The following is an 18,550-nucleotide window of genomic DNA, read 5'->3' as shown; positions in this document are numbered from 1 at the left end:
TCTGAGAAGTCGTTAAAACCCGGAAAAATATGGATTATGATGCATTTAAATGCTAATTATGCGTGAAATATCAATTCATAATGTTTTAAATGAAATTAAAATACTTCAGTTTATCCTACAATCAGTTTTTTTGGTGATTGTAGTGCATTCATAAGCATATTTTCGCTGTTTTAAATTGCCTAAATCTGCTAATACTTGACGTTTTTTATTGAGTTTGTTAGTTTTTAATTGTATTTGTAAAATCTGTGTCGTATTAAACCATTCTCTTGTGTAAATACATACTAACAAACTTTTAACCATTACTAAATGAGTATTATACACGTTTACCATTCAAATCAAATCGTGTAAAGCGTTGACAGGCTATCGACCTGCTACAATTTGTGTCATGGTCTGGAATTATGGAAGGGAATATCCGCCAGGACATTCATACTGCTAAATGACATTCTGATGTTATTAACTTGCTTATGCGTTCTGCAACATGACAACTGCATTTTAGTTTCTTACATTTGATGTACAAGCAATTCATCTTTCTTGCTTCTTATTGTTAAGGAAACAATCCTTTCATGAATATCATTAATTCTTGCATGATATTCACAAGTGCGTTCAACCTTTTTGTTTGCTTACTGCAATATTGAAATGTTTATTTATACTATTCATAACTGCATTCTGTGTTTTCCTTCGCGCCTACTGAATGTAACGAGCAATTAACTACCTTGTGGATCTTTCGTATTTCTTAACTTGATTGTTACTGCCTTTTGGAATTTACATTATTCATGTTTGCAGCCATTTGGTTCTTTTTTATAGAACAGTTTCCCTGAAAGAAAAAAAAAACCAACACACACGGCAGTAATAAATATGTAAATTTGCAGTACAACGAAAATTTTATTCTGGTAAGTGCATTATAACATTACAGGGAACCAATAAAAATGTCAAATTCTTGCGCAAATTACTATATACGGGAGACCACTCTCGACAGCAAATTCAGGTGTTCGGCAGTTTCCGTGGGTTAAACGGTGAGAGAGTCCAAACTTACCCGTCTACTTCCGTACTTGTGTTGTTTTCGTTGGAAATGATGACGTAAAAATTAAATACAGTATGGATTTTGATAAACGACAGTGTGGATTTAGGCAGGTGCGTGTTTACACAATTACGTCATTGACATCTGTGTAAAACACATGAGTACACCACAGCGAACAAAATTGCTGGTTTGTAAAACCTTGGAAGAGGCTTTAAGGAAAATCCAGGAGCTGGAAATGCAAGATAATTTGTGCCTGACTCTAGTACGAAGAATTTTGAGAAGACGGTATTAAATATTTCCATAATTTTATGCATTATTTAACTATTGATGCTTGCAAATCATTTTTTTCAGCAAAGCACACAGTGATTTGGTGGGAATGAGCTGAATTTTGACCTTTACAAATTTATTGACATTTAACCTAAACTAACCTAAACAAGTTAAACAAATGACAATTGGCTTTATAATGGTAGTCCTAGTTGGGCCTCATTTTCTACAGCACTGTAGTTTATCAAATGACCATATATCTTTATACTGGTGGTCATAGCTGGGGGACACGTTCTAAAGCACTGTAGTTTATCAAATGACCATATATCTTTATACTGGTAGTCATAGCTGGAGAACATGTTCTAAAGCACTGTAGTTTATCAAATGACCATATATCTTTATGCAGGTAGTCATAGCTGGGGGACACGTTCTAAAGCACTGTAGTTTATCAAATGACCATATATCTTTATACTGGTAGTCATAGCTGGGGGACACGTTCTAAAGCACTGTAGTTTATCAGATCACCATATATCGTTATACTGGTAGTCATAGCTTTGGGACACGTTCTAAAGCACTGTAGTTTATCAAATCACCATATATCGTTATACTGGTAGTCATAGCTGTGGGACACATTCTAAAGCACTGTAGTTTATCAAATGACCATATATCTTTATACTGGTAGTAATAGCTGGGGGACACGTTCTAAAGCACTGTAGTTTATCAAATGACCATATATCTTTATACTGGTAGTCATAGCTGGGGGACACGTTCTAAAGCACTGTAGTTTATCAAATGACCATATATCTTTATACAGGTAGTCATAGCTGGGAGACACATTCTAAAGCACTGTAGTTTATCAAATCACCATATATCTTTATACAGGTAGTCATAGCTGGGGTACACGTTCTAAAGCACTGTAGTTTATCAAATGACCATATATCTTGATACTGGTAGTAATAGCTTTGGGACATGTTCTAAAGCACTGTAGTTTGTCAAATGACCATATATCTTTATATAGGTAGTCATAGCTCGAGGACACGTTCTAAAGCACTGTAGTTTATCAAATGACCATATATCGTTATACTGATAGTAATAGCTTTGGGACACATTCTAAAGCACTGTAGTTTGTCAAATGACCATATATCTTTATACAGGTAGTCATAGCTGGAGGACACGTTCTAAAGCACTGTAGTTTATCAAATCACCATATATCTTTATACTGGTAGTCATAGCTGGGGGACACGTTCTAAAGCACTGTAGTTTATCAAATGACCATATATCTTTATACAGGTAGTCATAGCTGGGGGACATGTTCTAAAGCACTATAGTTTATCAAATGACCATATATCTCTATACTAGTTATCATAGCTTTGGGACACGTTCTAAAGCACTGTAGTTTATCAAATGACCATATATCTTTATACTGGTAGTCATAGCTGGGGGACACGTTCTAAAGCACTGTAGTTTATCAAATGACCATATATCTCTATACTAGTTATCATAGCTTTGGGACACGTTCTAAAGCACTGTAGTTAACAGATGACTGTATATACTCCGGTACATATCTATACCTAACACTGGTTTATATGGCAGGAAGTATATTGTCTTCAGCTGTGTTCTTATTCCACTGACCATACACATTTATATTAGAGATTTTGACTGGACTTTACCTTAAAAGCTCTGTTTTTTTATTAAATTCTCTTACCATATAACTCTATAAAGGTGACTTTCTCATGCACTGTAGGTCAATTGACAGATGTTCATTTTTTTTAGATTTGGCCTAAAAAGACCTGTAGCAGTTAACAAGCTATTAGATGCACAATAGCACAAAATGACCACCACCACTATCACCCTAAAGTGTGTGCTTGGTGTCTGTCTACACGTGCTTGCTTCTGGAATGTTGAAGAACAAACTGTGTTGAAACGCCAACTGGTAAGACTGTGCTTTGTGTTTGTAATTTTGTATGATAAGACATTTATTGTTTCCGCCAGGCCTAAAGGAAATGTTTATGAACAAGTACAGGTCTATACACAAGTACAGGATTGAAATATAAACAACGATTTAAAGAGTATTGAGTTGATGAGTGAGAACAAAAATGATATACCCATGTACATTTACATGTTCAATAAATAGTGCATCTCATACTCTGAATAATAATTCATTTTGCTATTAGGAGTTGGTCATGGACCTTTGCCGCCCTTCATCCAGAGCCTTCCACAGAGATGGCAGATATATCGCTGCCTGGACCAACAGTTGACCATGCCGTTGAGTCCATGAAAACATCTACAGAATTACATCTGCGGCCGTGGCTATTAATGGATACATTCTGCACCACTTCCATGTGTAAGAATAGAACTTTCCAAGTCCTCAGCATAAGCATTTCTGTATTTAAAACGAAAAATAATTTAAAAATAAATAAATATAGTTTTAAATAATTATATACAGGCAAAGTAAATTATATAATTTGTTTCATGAATGTGTTTTTTTTTTAATTGCTGTTAAAGCAACAGTGTGCACCAGATGATCAAATTGCAAGTTTATTAAGTTTAGCAGTTATTTCATATTTTTCCATTCAAAAAGATTACTGGGTATGTCTACCTAGTAGAATTAATTTCTTATGCGTGATTGGCTAGTCGATGTTATCACATGATATAACCAAGTTAGGTGTATAGCTTTAATATACCACTTGATTGAAGTAAGCCTTCGTAGCACAGTTGATACAACACTGGACTTCAATTTCGGTGACACATTTTTTTTACATGTTTGTACTTTTTTTACAATTATGACATAAAAGCGTAACACATTCTATTAAATAATTGTCCTGAGATATGTTACAGAAAAAAAACTTTTTTAGTTCCAATCTGGTGTACAGTCCCTTTAAGGCCTTATACCGTACTTGTAGACTTATTGTTTATGATAGTCTGTTTAATCATTTTATTGTATATGGGCAACATTTTATGTAACATCACTTTATGTAAAAAGTAAGCCTTCGTAGTACAGTTGATTCAACACTGGACTTCAATTTCGGTGACACATTTTTTTTTACATGTTTGTACTTTTTTTACAATTATGACATAAAAGCGTAACACATTCTATTAAATAATTGTCCTGAGATATGTTACAGAAAAAAAACTTTTTTAGTTCCAATCTGGTGTACAGTCCCTTTAAGGCCTTATACCGTACTTGTAGACTTATTGTTTATGATAGTCTGTTTAATCATTTTATTGCATATGGGCAACATTTTATGTAACATCACTTTATGTAAAAAAATTTATAAAAAGTCACTGTGAATATAAACAGTTTTCAAATATGTACATTAAAATTGCAGGCTGTCAGTTTGAAACGTCTCTACTCTGACAGAAGGAAGGGAATGAATACCCAGGATTGTTCCTCAGGAAAATCTCTTCAACAAGCTGTTGTCAGTTTGCATGCTCTTTGGATGGAATTACCCTACCTTGGCTTGCAGAGAATCTGTGATATAAAAGACCTCTTTTGTGCTGCATTGTGTCATTGATTTATTGTATTTTATATGTATTATGCCACTATTGTAAAAACAAATGGGCATATGTTTTAGCATATGTTTTCAAACAGACACATTTATATTTCAAACAGACACATTTATATTTTTGAATAATTTGAAAATACATTTTGTAGGTTGACTTCACACCATGAAACATTAATGGTAGGTTATATTTGACCAGAACATGACAAGTATTGTTTTCGGAGTTTTTTGGTCGAAGGTGAAGGTAATGGCTAACAGTGGTTATTCTGCACAATGAACCTTGAATTCTTTGACCTAGGACCATTAATATTTAGTGATTGATATATCAGTCCAACTCATATGTGAAAGGGACATGATGAAATTGAGCAAGAGCTTATTAGCATTGCAAATTATTATTTGTTCATTTTTAGCTCGACTATTCGAAGAATAGGTGGGCTATACTATCATTAACAATTCTGCGTTAAAGTTTTCATTTTATGTAATAAAATCAAGAGTTTTTATCCAATGGTAATCAAACTTGGTCAGACTATTTGTCGGCATGTTATCTTGAAGATGTATGAATATGGGTCATCCCTGGTCAAATTCTAGGTCACTAGGTCACATCTTAGAGAAAATATTTCCATGTCATAAATTCAACATTTTTTTCATATCTTTATGAAACTTGGTCAGAATATTTGTCTGCATACTATCTTGAAAGTTTTTTAATATGGGTCATCCCGGGTCAAATTCTAGGTCACTAGGTCAAATCTTAGGAAAATCATTCCACATCATAAATTGAACAATTTTTGTCAAATCTTTATGAAACTTGGTCAGAATATTTGTCTGCATAATATCTTAAAAGTTTTATAATATGGGTCATCCCCGGTCAAAACCTAGGTCACAAGGTCAAATTTTAGAAGAAAGAATCCCACAGTCATAAAAATTCATTAATTTTAGTCAAATCTTTTTTTAAACTTGGTCAGAATATTTGTCTACATGTTGTCTTAATCATTTGTGAATATAGGTCACCTCAGATCAAAAACTAGGTCACTAGGTCAAATCTTAGGAAATACTTTCCTGATGTCATAAAAAAAATCTATGCTTACCAAAGCTATCCATATCAGTTAATAACTAAATTCAATTGTTATTTTATAAACACACATCCCAATCATGAATTTCAGATCTAACCATATTTTTCAAAAATTTAAATTTTAATTAACTTTAAAAATATTTGTGTACATGAAATCTTAGATGATAAAGTGTGTCATCTAGGGTCAAAAACTAGGTCTCTGGGACAGATCTTTTTGGAAAAGCTGATGTATTTATAAAATGTTCGTTTTTCCTCACACAAATGGAATAGTTTCTGTTGATCAGGTTATTTGTATGAATGATATCTCCGATAAATATAAATATGGGTCTTTTTGGTTAAAAATACTAGGTCATTAGCTCAAATCCTAGGTTTGCAAAATTGCATTGTCAAATAAAAAATCAAGCTTTATGCGGCGTTGCCGCGTTGGCGTCTTGTTATTTTTTTATTTTGACAGGCACATTTTTATAATCTTAACCAAATCAAACCTTGTTTTGTCACATTGTGATTCTTATTCACTTTTTTTATTTGATTGTTTTATTGCTTTTTACAGGCACATATCACACTATTATTGTATTTTCGTCCAATTCCAAGAGGCGTAGTAGAGCGCACTGTTTTACGACAGCTCTTGTTAACCTGTAAAGTGAAACCTGGTTATAAAAATGACATTACTGTGTCATTGTGTTGGCAGGCCAGGAGGAGGGCAGCATCAAATACATCTACAAACTTAGTATACAAAGTATTATAGAATTGCTTTCGGGGCCCATAGGATCAAGGTCACTAAAACAGAAAAATATTGAAACTTAATCGCACAACAAAGGCTTAATTAATTAGGTTTGTCTGTCAATCATTGAAAACTTGTTGTTTTTTTTGCATTGCAGCATTTCATGCTTAATTTTTATTTTGTCTCTTTATTGCATATTACCTTTATCATTATTGTATTCATTTCTAAGACAAAGCAGCATATAGTTGAGGGCACTGCCCCATGACAGCTCTTGTATATCCTAAAAAGAATACAATAGTGATATACCCTGATATAGGTAGTTTTGGTACATTATCACGGTTTTAATTTTAGCTTTACTGGCCAAAGATCAGAATATCTGATGTGATGGTAATGTGTACGTAGTATGTGCTTCCTAGCGCCTGTAAACAATTGCTTGTGAACACCATACAGTCTTTAGTTATGATTGTATCTCAATAAAACAGTATTTAGATATCCAATAGAGCTCGGTTCCTTTCGAAAGCCAGTCAGATCTGCCCATGCATGCCTAGATTATAGGCCTTGAACGTCTGTGCGACTGTAAACAATTGCTTGTGAACATGGTACAGTCTTCAGTTTTAATTGTATATAGATGAAACTTGTACAGTATTAAGATATCAATTAGAGCTTGGTTCCTTTCGAAAACCAGATCTGCCCATGCATACCTAGATTATGGACCTCAAAAGTGCTATTTTTAGCCAAGTCTACATGAGCGAAGTCTATTTTTAGACAAGTTTACATGTAAAGTCACAAATTCATGTGAAAAATTGTTCAAATTAGGCCCCTGGGGTCATTATTGGCCACGCCACTGGGTTCACCGGTTTGGTATACTAAATTGGGAAATGTTTGAAAATCTTTATGTCTGAAACAACTATGCAGACCCTTGTTATTTTGAATAAGGATTATTTTATTGGTCTGCTACCATGGTTGTTCAAATTATGCCCCTAGGGTCAAAACTGGCACTGCCCCCAGGGGTCACAAGTTTTTTAAGAAATATTTTCAAAATCTTCTTGTTTCAAACCACAAGGCTCATATCTTTGATATTTGTTGTGGAGCATTATATGTAGACCGTCTAGCAAAACAGTTGAAATTATGTGCCCTGGGCCGGGGCCACCATCTATTTTGTCCTTTTAAAGCTACAAAAATGAAAATTTGACCAATAGTACAGTTTTGTAGCAAATTTTATTCTCCTCAGATGACCTTTACTTGGCACATATTAGAATACTAGTAGTTCATGCAACTAATCTGCTTACAACACTTTCTGTTCTCAGATGTTAAATGTGCAACGTTTTAAGCTAACTCAAACACAAAACGTGAACAATATGTTTGTTGGCTATTACTCATACATACATGCTCTGGATCAAAAATAACCACATGAGCCATGCCACTAGAGCATAGGCACTCATGGGCCTCTTGTTTTTTTTTAGAAAAAAAGCATACTGACCAACCCTATTTATTTTAGAAGTTAGCTGAAACTAAGAACTTTTTTTACCTTACTTTTATATTAGATTGTGTATTGCTAAGATTTTTGCTTAAAGCTCCATTTAAGGTAACTGTTCATCTCAAATGTAACAGCTTTTGCCTTCAAACTTTTAAAATTTCATTGAACCAGTGGGTTCATCATGATGCACATCTGTAAATGTTTCTCCCTAATATGGGCTTTTATGTATGCAAACAGAAAATTGAACAATTGGCTTTCTGTGTAAAGTAAACCCTGTCCAGAACATTTGTCAAATTGCTGTGTCAGCACTTGTTTGAATGGATTTATTTTATTTTCATATTATGATTTCAAATAAAGTATTTAAAAATGTTGATTTCTTGTATGAAGTGATTACTACAATCCTTATAAGGTCAACAGGAAGCTTGAAAAAGTATCTGTTACATGTATTAAGGCATGATTAAAATCATTTTTCCATTTTGCAAAAAGCAGATGGTTAATTTATACCACCTTCAGGTAGTCATGATGAACTCTTCAAAGATATCCCAGGTAAAGGTAGTCACGATAAACTCTTTCAAGTTATCCCAGGTATGCATGGTCACCTCTTAAAAGATATCCCAGGTATTCATGATCACCTCTTCAAAGATATCTATCCCAGGTAGTCATGATCACCTCTTCAAAGATATCTATCCCAGATAGTCATGATCACCTCTTCACAAAGATATCCCAGGCAGTCATGATCAACTCTTCAAAGATATCTCAGGTATTCATGATCACCTCTTTAAAGATATCCTAGGTAGTCATGATCAACTCTTTAAAAATATCCCAGATATTCATGATCATCACCTCTTCAAAAATATCTCAGGTATTCATGATCACCTCTTCAAAGATATCCTAGGTAGTCATGATCAACTCTTTAAAAATATCCCAGATATTCATGATCACCTCTTCAAAGATATCCCAGGTAGTCATGATCACCTCTTCAAAGATATCCCAGGTAGTCATGATCAACTATTAAAAAATATCCCAGATATTCATGATCCCCTCTTCAAAGATATCCCAGGTAGTAATGATCAACTCTTAAAAGATAACCCAGGTAGTCATGATCAACTCTTTAAAGATTTCCCTTTGTAACCATGCAGTTGTTGCAAGCATACTTTAAAGCCCTGGTGAAGGGGAGATCAATGCAAACTGAACATGGATGGTTTGTGTGGAAATGAGCCCACTTTTTTGGTAGAAAGTTCTATGTGATTAGTTAAACAGCAGGTCAAATTGCAGATGATGTTAGCAAAATGATGCATGAAGTTAAATGACAGGCCATAGCTGTCAGACTTGAAAGGAAATTCACTTGGTGGTTTAAGCGTGAACAAAAGCCAAGATCAATCAATGCTTCAGACCCTTGATCTATGTATTCCAGGGTGATTTGCAAACGAAAGTGTATAATAGTTACTGTGTACTTTCAGGAGAATTAATTTGTGGCACAGTTCACATAAGTTCCGCTTATGTTGATTTTTCCATGCAGATAAGTAACCATACTTGTATGAAAAATTATTTCTCAATTTCACCAAGCATAGAAAACTACCAACAATGGAAGTGTTATTTGTCACAGACTCAATCATGTCATCTAAAATCCACACAATTCTTTCATATTTTTTCAATCTTCTCTTCAACTTTGGCCCATTTCAGATGAACTTTTTTCAAAGCACAGTAAAAAAGACCTTTATCATATAGTTTCTTGTAATTCCTCAGGTGAATCCAAATCCGTTTAACTAGTAGTTGCTTCACATAATCCAACCTATTTTTGTATATCTTCTTAATCCAATGTTCTTGTAACTCCTCAGGTGAATCCAATTGTTGAGCTAGTAGTTTTCTTCACATAAACCTATTCTTGTAGATCACTTTCTTAATCCAATGTGACCTTTTTTCTCTAATTCCATGTCTTCATTAAACCAAAAGTTACCTATTTCTTAACACATCCAGTGAAGACTTTCTTTTAAGTCTTTACTGATTCTAACCACATTTCTTACACTTGTATATATCCTGAGTTTTATCTGTAGACTTCAAATCAAACAACTTTTTTTTCATAGTTTTCCAAACATAACATGACCTCTTTGCTCCTCAAGTGTATCCAGGTGAACATCCAATTTCAAGTCATGATTCCAAGTGATCAGTTGATAAACTGCATTGCTTAAGATTTAGAACTTCACATCAGCTGTCACCGCCATAACTACTCATATGAAGCATTGAAGGCTGGGGCGTAGCCAGCATTATGCACTTACGCATGTGTGTAACATCAATTTGAAAAATGAAAACATAAATATGGCAAAAAATGGCATCAAATTCAAGGGCTAAGCTAAATATTGATATCAGAATAAAGGGAAGATCAGCTATAGTAAGCATTTTTTCTCTGTGTTGGATAGCTTACTGAGCCTAAATCAATCACTTGGTTACTACAAGGTCGGGGGCCCCGAACCTATAAATCCCTCCAAATACACATCAGTGCCCAACATGTTAGTTTTATATTTCATTTTTTTTCCTTGGGGAGCCCCCCTACAGCTACAGGGATATTCCTCCTTCAACACCATCCCCCTTTCGTGCATAACATTCAGTAAAGCCTGACTACGCATCTGGAAGGCATATACCAAGTAAACTGAATGCAGTACTTAAAAGTGACTCGCTTTTGTTTTTGGACCAAATATTAGTTTTCCCGGTAATGCATCTGAAAAAAACTATTTTTATCATTTTTTTATGTTATGAATAATGCAGAAAAAAATCCAGTGCATAAAAATTTATTTTGGTTTTTGTGGGGTTCAAACCCACGCCAGGAAAAACCAAGTAAACAGTAAAAAAAACAGCCGGCTAGTCAACACAGCCACCGGGACTTTAACAAAAATGGTGGATATGTTGGCCCCTTATGGAAACATTCATTATATCACATGATACATTGTCAATCAACCAATCAAACAACACATCAGCCGTAATTAATTTTGAATACACGTTTGAAATTGTGGTCTTCAACATTATTTTGCTAAAGGGTTCCAGCTTTTGCTATTTTTGTTTTAACACTCCTTTCCTTATGATTTAACACTTAACAAATTACGTGTCCCCAAGCTATTACTACCAGTATAGAGATATATGGTCATTTGATAAACTACAGTGCTTTAGAACGTGTCCCCCAGCTATGACCACCTGTATAAAGATATATTGTGATTTGATAAACTACAGTGCTTTAGAACGTGTCCCCCAGCTATGACCACCTGTATAAAGATATATGGTCATTTGATAAACTACAGTGCTTTAGAACGTGTCCCCCAGCTATGACCACCTGTATAAAGATATATGGTCATTTGATAAACTACAGTGCTTTAGAACGTGTCCCCCAGCTATGACCACCTGTATAAAGATATATGGTCATTTGATAAACTACAGTGCTTTAGAACGTGTCCCCGAGCTATGACTACCTGTATAAAGATATATGGTCATTTGATAAACTACAGTGCTTTAGAACGTGTCCCCCAGCTATGATCACCAGCATAAAAATATATGGTCATTTGATAAACTACAGTGCTTTAGAACGTGTAACCCAGCTATGATCACCAGCATAAAGATATATGGTCATTTGATAAACTACAGTGCTTTAGAACGTGTCCCCCAGCTATGACCACCAGCATAGAGATATATGGTCATTTGATCAACTACAGTGCTTTAGAACGTGTCCCAAAGCTATTACTACCAGTATAAAGATATATGGTCATTTGATAAACTACAGTGCTTTAGAATGTGTCCCCCAGCTATGATCACCAGTATAAAGATATATGGTCATTTGATAAACTACAGTGCTTTAGAATGTGTCCCCGAGCTATGACTATCTGTATAAAGATATATGGTCATTTGATAAACTACAGTGCTTTAGAACGTGTCCACCAGCTATGATCACCTGTATAAAGATATATGGTCATTTGATAAACTACAGTGCTTTAGAACGTGTCCCCCAGCTATGACCACCAGTATAAAGATATATGGTCATTTGATAAACTACAGTGCTTTAGAACGTGTCCCCCAGCTATGACCACCAGTATAAAGACATATGGTCATTTGATAAACTACAGTGCTTTAGAATGTGTCCCCCAGCTATGACCACCAGTATAAAGATATATGGTCAACTGTTAAACTACAGTGCTTTAGAACGTGTCCTTCAGATATGATCATCAGTATAGAGATATATGGTCATTTGATAAACTACAGTGCTTTAGAACATGTCCCCGAGCTATGACTACCTGTATAAAGATATATGGTCATTTGATAAACTACAGTGCTTTAGAACGTGTCCCCCAGCTATGATCACCAGCATAAAGATATATGGTCATTTGATAAACTACAGTGCTTTAGAACGTGTCCCCCAGCTATGATCACCAGCATAAAGATATATGGTCATTTGATAAACTACAGTGCTTTAGAACGTGTAACCCAGCTATGATCACCAGCATAAAGATATATGGTCATTTGATAAACTACAGTGCTTTAGAACGTGTAACCCAGCTATGATCACCAGCATAAAGATATACGGTCATTTGATAAACTACAGTGCTTTAGAACGTGTCCCCCAGCTATGACCACCAGCATAGAGATATATGGTCATTTGATAAACTACAGTGCTTTAGAATGTGTCCCCCAGCTATGACTACCAGTATAAAGATATATGGTCATTTGATAAACTACAGTGCTTTAGAACGTGTCCCCCAGCTATGACCACCAGCATAGAGATATATGGTCATTTGATAAACTACAGTGCTTTAGAACGTGTCCCAAAGCTATTACTACCAGTATAAAGATATATGGTCATTTGATAAACTACAGTGCTTTAGAACGTGTTCCCCAGCTATGATCACCAGTATAGAGATATATGGTCATTTGATAAACTACAGTGCTTTAGAACGTGTCCCCAAGCTATTACTACCAGTATAAAGATATATGGTCATTTGATAAACTACAGTGCTTTAGAATGTGTCCCCCAGCTATGATCACCAGTATAAAGATATATGGTCATTTGATAAACTACAGTGCTTTAGAATGTGTCCCCGAGCTATGACTACCTGTATAAAGATATATGGTCATTTGATAAACTACAGTGCTTTAGAACGTGTCCACCAGCTATGATCACCTGTATAAAGATATATGGTCATTTGATAAACTACAGTGCTTTAGAACGTGTCCCCCAGCTATGACCACCAGTATAAAGATATATGGTCATTTGATAAACTACAGTGCTTTAGAACGTGTCCCCCAGCTATGACCACCAGTATAAAGACATATGGTCATTTGATAAACTACAGTGCTTTAGAATGTGTCCCCCAGCTATGACCACCAGTATAAAGATATATGGTCAACTGTTAAACTACAGTGCTTTAGAACGTGTCCCCCAGCTATGACCACCAGCATAGAGATATATGGTCATTTGATAAACTACAGTGCTTTTGAACGTGTTCCAAAGCAATGATTGCTACAGTCATATGATTTACAGTCAAAATACTTCAAAACGTAATGGATGTCTTAAATTTCAGTGTCAAAGTTGGATGCTTTTCATGATGAACATAAATAAAGGATTGATAGGTATTAAAATTAAAGGCATGGACCTTTGTTTACACCTTCTAAAATACTAGGCACAATAATGCGATTATAGGGAACTTTCGCCTATTCAAAAACCGTTAAAGACTCAGAAGCAGCTGTTTATATGGAGTACTAAAATACTAAATTATACTGTATTAGCTAAATCTAAATCAAAGATAAAGTACAGTGTAGATCTTCCTTTATTTCTTAATTGTTTGATTTACCCAAATTATTTCATAAAATAATCATGGGAAAATGTGGCAACTACTTACATTATTATTTTATATAAACACAATCAAAATTGAGTTAATTTTGACAAGAGAAATTTATGATAAACATTGTCAACCTTAAAACATTGTCAACCTTAATACTTTGCTGCAAAGGCAAATTTTTCTATTTACACAAATATCTATGACGTAAATAGACCATCCAAGCACCTGCTGAAATCCGTACTGTCGTTTATCTGGCAATACTACAATCCGTACTGTACCTTAGGCTAACCAAATGATGATGCGGGAAGTTTTGTCTTCAAATGAGTTATTATCAACAAACGAATAGATCGTTTGATTGAAATTACAGAACATACACTACTACTGACTGACAGGGATATATCCTGTCGGCAAAGGTAATTTTACAAGCTTTAAAAGCCTTTTCGATGCCTATTTCTTATTGACATTTTCTGTTTGCATACGGAACATATTATAGAAAATAAAAAAAATGATAGAAATCAATATGTGACGTTTAATGAGTAGTACTACTCTTACCTTAGACTTAGTCAGTTCGTACCCTAGTCATCTCATATGCTGTTTGGTCAACTGGTTCTTGAAAGTTGGATATGTGTGTTGATTATGCACCAGTCAATTGCAACCACGCCCCCACCCCCATGGTCCCGGGAATAGCAGGTCCAGCCAAGCTCGGGCAAAGTCCTCACCCTGCAGGGACAAACTGCTCGTGAAACCTCCGCCAAATGCCCCCGCACCCAAGGGACCCTAGGAAAGGCCCATTACCCACTATATTTGGCGGGAAGACAAAACCACCGCAGTCACCCGGCACTGCGGGGCCACCTGAAAGGTAAAAACACGGCCCATTTCCCTGGCTATCCCCGGTATACCCACGGGCATGGGGGCCCGTGGTTACAATTAACTGGTGCATTATTATGTAGTGTTAAATTATATACCCATGTACATGTTAAATAAACAATGCATCTCATACTTAATTATAATTAAATTTGCTATTAGGAGCTGGTCATGGACCTTTGCCGTCCTTTATCCAGAGCCTTCCACAGCGATAGCAGATATATCGCTGCTTGGATCAACACTTGACCACGCCGTTGAGTCCAGGATCTCAGTGGCAGCCATGACAACATCAACAGAATGACATCTGCATACATTTTGCACCTCTTTCTTGTGTAAGAATAAACTTTCCAAGACCTCAGCATCAACATTTCTGTATTTAAAATAAAAACAAGAGATGTTAGTGAAACATTTATGCCCCCTTGGGAGCCAAATTGTTAGTAGGATTTGGACACTTAAATAAAATATGGACAATCAGAAAACCTTTTTTCAGCTTACAGTCACACTGACCTTGACCTTTGACCCACTGACCTCAAAATCAATAGGGTTCATCTGCTGGTCATGACCAATAAGCCTACCTAGTATGAGGTCCCTGGGTCAAAGCGTTCTCAAGTTATTGATCGGAAACCGTTTTTCATGTTAAGGTCACACTGACCTTGACCTTTGACCCACTGACCTCAAAATCAATAGGGTTCATCTGCTGGTCATGACCAATACACCTACCAAGTATGAGGTTCCTGGGTCAAAGCGTTCTCAAGTTATTGATCGGAAACCGTTTTTCATGTAAAGGTCACACTGACCTTGACCTTTGACCCACTGACCTCAAAATCAATAGGGTTCATCTGCTGGTGATGACCAATACACATACCAAGTATGAGGTCCCTCGGTCAAAGCGTTCTCAAGTTATTGATCGGAAACCATTTGGTATTCCGACCGACCGACAGACAGACAGACCGACCGACCGACATGTGCAAAACAATATACCCCACTTTTTTCAAAAGGGGGCATAATAATAACCTGTTTAAAACATATTAGTTTATAAATAATTATATACAGACAAAGTAAATTATATCATTTGTTTCATAAATGTGTTTTATTTTAAATGCTGTAAACGCCATAGCTTCATACCTGTAAAATTACTGTTTAATGATAGTCTGTTTAATCATTTAATTGTATATGGGTAACATTTGATGTAACATCACTTAATGGATTTTTTTTACAAAAAAGTCATTGCGAATATGAACAGTTTTCAAATGAGTACATTTAAATTGCAGGCTGTCAGATTGAAACATCTCTACTCTGACAGAATGAAGTGAATGAATCCCCAGGATTGTTCCTCAGGAAAATCTCTTCAACAGACTGTTGACAGTTTGCATGCTCTTTGGATGGAATTACCTTAGCTTGGCTTGCAGAGAATCTGTTATTTAAAAAAACTGGGCTGCTTTGTGTTATTGATTTATTGACCTTATATGTATTTTATATGTATTTTGCCACTATTGTAAAAAACAATGGGCATATACACTAGCATATGTTTGCAAACAGACACATTTTATTTTTGTAAATATCTTGAAAATACATTTTGTAGGTTGACCTCAGACCATGAAAGAATAATGGTAGGTTATCTTTGACCAGAACATGACCAGTATTGTTTTTGAAGTTTGTTGGTCAAAGGTGATGGTCATGGCAAAGAGTAGTTATTCTGCACAATGACTCTTAATTTATTTGACCTTATACCATTGATATTTAGTGATTGATATATCAGTCCAACACATATGTAACAGGGTCCTGCTGAAATTCAGCAAGAGCTTATTAGCATTGCAAATCATTATTTGTGCATGTAACTGTAAATACTATTACGCTTTGTGTCAGAAACTTGACCATCACAAATTAGGGTCATTGTTGATCTTATCTTGTTTCATTATTTTGCATGTTTTGTCTCTGAAGCATCCTTCATTTAAGATTAAACAATAGAACAGATCTCAATTGTGTGAAAAACTGCTGAAAATTTTAATTTTCTTAAAGCGTCTATAAGTAACTTTTGTAGCCATAAAACATCAATTATCAATTCAAGGGGGTGAAAGCAAAAAGGTTCTATCTGCTTCTTTATTTAATGTCACTTGGAACCTTTTTGCATTCGCCCATGTTATTGGAAATTTAAGAAAAAACTATCTGATCTTTTGACAGCAGTCATATATATCACTGTTTTCTAGACATCTAGCAAAAAATACCTCATTCCAAGACAATTAAGATGTCAAATCAGTTGATCCGGCTGTGAGAGAGCAGCTTAAAACAAAGACTATATGATATGTTATGTTTCAGAGTCAATGTTTTTGTATAATTATATAAAAAGTTTTGCATTTACATGTTATTAAATCTGTGTAATTTATTCAACTTGCTTATTATGTCAATATTGTAAAAAGGTTATAAAATAGGCTAAATATGCACCATGCACATGAATTGTTTTAAATCACCCTGAGCCTCACTGCAAACATTTAAAACTGTATAATTTTCATCTCTGAGGGAGAGGCATGTGTCAAAAGGTTGCGCCCTTAGTCATCCCCTCTTATATCAATTCCTGCTTGTATTTAATACCAGGAAATCACTGGTATAAATTAATAGTAAAACATTCTTTATGGTCAAAAGTCAATATTACAGTCATTGCTTTTTAACCAAATTATTTTAATAAATTTATGTAAGATCTTTGCACATACTGACAGATAATTGTCTTAATTAGTTAAATGAACAATAAAAGGTTAAAATGCAGTCATATTTGACTGACTTTTAAAAAAGCCCAGTGTACAGCTAAGGCGAAATGTTTTTTTGTTTGTTTCCACAAACCTGACTGATCACTATTTTTTCTGCTGGACCTACACTTTTTTGCTGTAGTGTGTATTTGTTTTCTTAATTTCCCAAAAAAAACGTGTTTTTTAGTGAACATGTAAAATTTTAACCATGTTGACAAGCTTGACCATTTGAAGAATAAGGAGGCTGTTGGTGTCCAGTTCAAGGTTTGGGGCAAGTTGGCATTTTCACTTAAAACTCCAATACCTGTTACAAAGTTGTTCAGGACCATCACACTACATGTACACCCTATAATCTTCAAAGATATCCCAGGTAGTCATGATAAACTCTTCAAAGATACCTCAGGTAGTCACGATCATCTCTCTATAGATACCCCAGGTAGTCATGATTACATTTTCATAGAAACCCCAGATAGTCATGATCAACTCTTCATAGATACCCCAGGTAGTCATGATCAACTCACCATAGATATCCCAGGTAGTCATGATCAACTCTATAGATACCCCAGGTAGTCATTATCACCTCTTCATAGATATCCCAGGTAGTCATGATCACCTCTTCAAAGATACCCCAGGTAGTCATGGTCACCTCTCAAAGATATCACAGGTAGTCATGATCACCTCTCAAAGATACCCCAGGTAGTCATGGTCACCTCTTCATAGATACCCCATGTAGTCATGGTCACCTCTTCACAGATACCCCAGGTAATCATGGTCACCTTTTCATAGATACCCCAGGTAGTCATGTTCACCTCTTCATAGATACCCCATGTAGTCATGGTCACCTCTTCACAGATACCCCAGGTAATCATGGTCACCTTTTCATAGATACCCCAGGTAGTCATGGTCACCTCTTCATAGATACCCCATGTAGTCATGGTCACCTCTTCACAGATACCCCAGGTAATCATGGTCACCTTTTCATAGATACCCCAGGTAGTCATGTTCACCTCTCAAAGATACCCCAGGTAGTCATGGTCACCTCTTCATAGATACCCCAGGTAGTCATGGTCACCTCTTC

At 35.4% G+C, this 18,550-nt stretch overlaps 2 long non-coding RNA genes across 3 annotated transcripts; both read left to right on the top strand.

Moving 5' to 3' along the window:
• The first annotated feature begins 1,172 nt into the window (after positions 1 to 1,172).
• Positions 1,173 to 8,422, top strand: LOC128230077 (uncharacterized). 2 transcript variants are annotated; one of them, XR_008260160.1, is made up of 4 exons: positions 1,173 to 1,303; positions 3,056 to 3,214; positions 3,456 to 3,625; positions 4,611 to 8,422. It is a non-coding gene; the product is annotated as an uncharacterized LOC128230077 (long non-coding RNA). The 2 variants fall into 2 exon arrangements; XR_008260159.1 differs by having other exon boundaries at positions 1,185 to 1,280.
• Positions 8,423 to 14,144: 5,722 nt separating this feature from the next.
• Positions 14,145 to 17,177, top strand: LOC128230076 (uncharacterized). The gene is made up of 3 exons (XR_008260158.1): positions 14,145 to 14,280; positions 14,894 to 15,063; positions 16,003 to 17,177. It is a non-coding gene; the product is annotated as an uncharacterized LOC128230076 (long non-coding RNA).
• The last annotated feature ends 1,373 nt before the right edge of the window (positions 17,178 to 18,550 follow it).

The sequence above is a fragment of the Mya arenaria genome, chromosome 4 (assembly GCF_026914265.1).
Source record: "Mya arenaria isolate MELC-2E11 chromosome 4, ASM2691426v1".
Lineage (NCBI taxonomy): Eukaryota > Metazoa > Mollusca > Bivalvia > Myida > Myidae > Mya > Mya arenaria.
The sequence above is the reverse complement of the archived record's forward strand: the minus strand, read 5'-3'. Positions and strand labels throughout refer to the sequence as shown.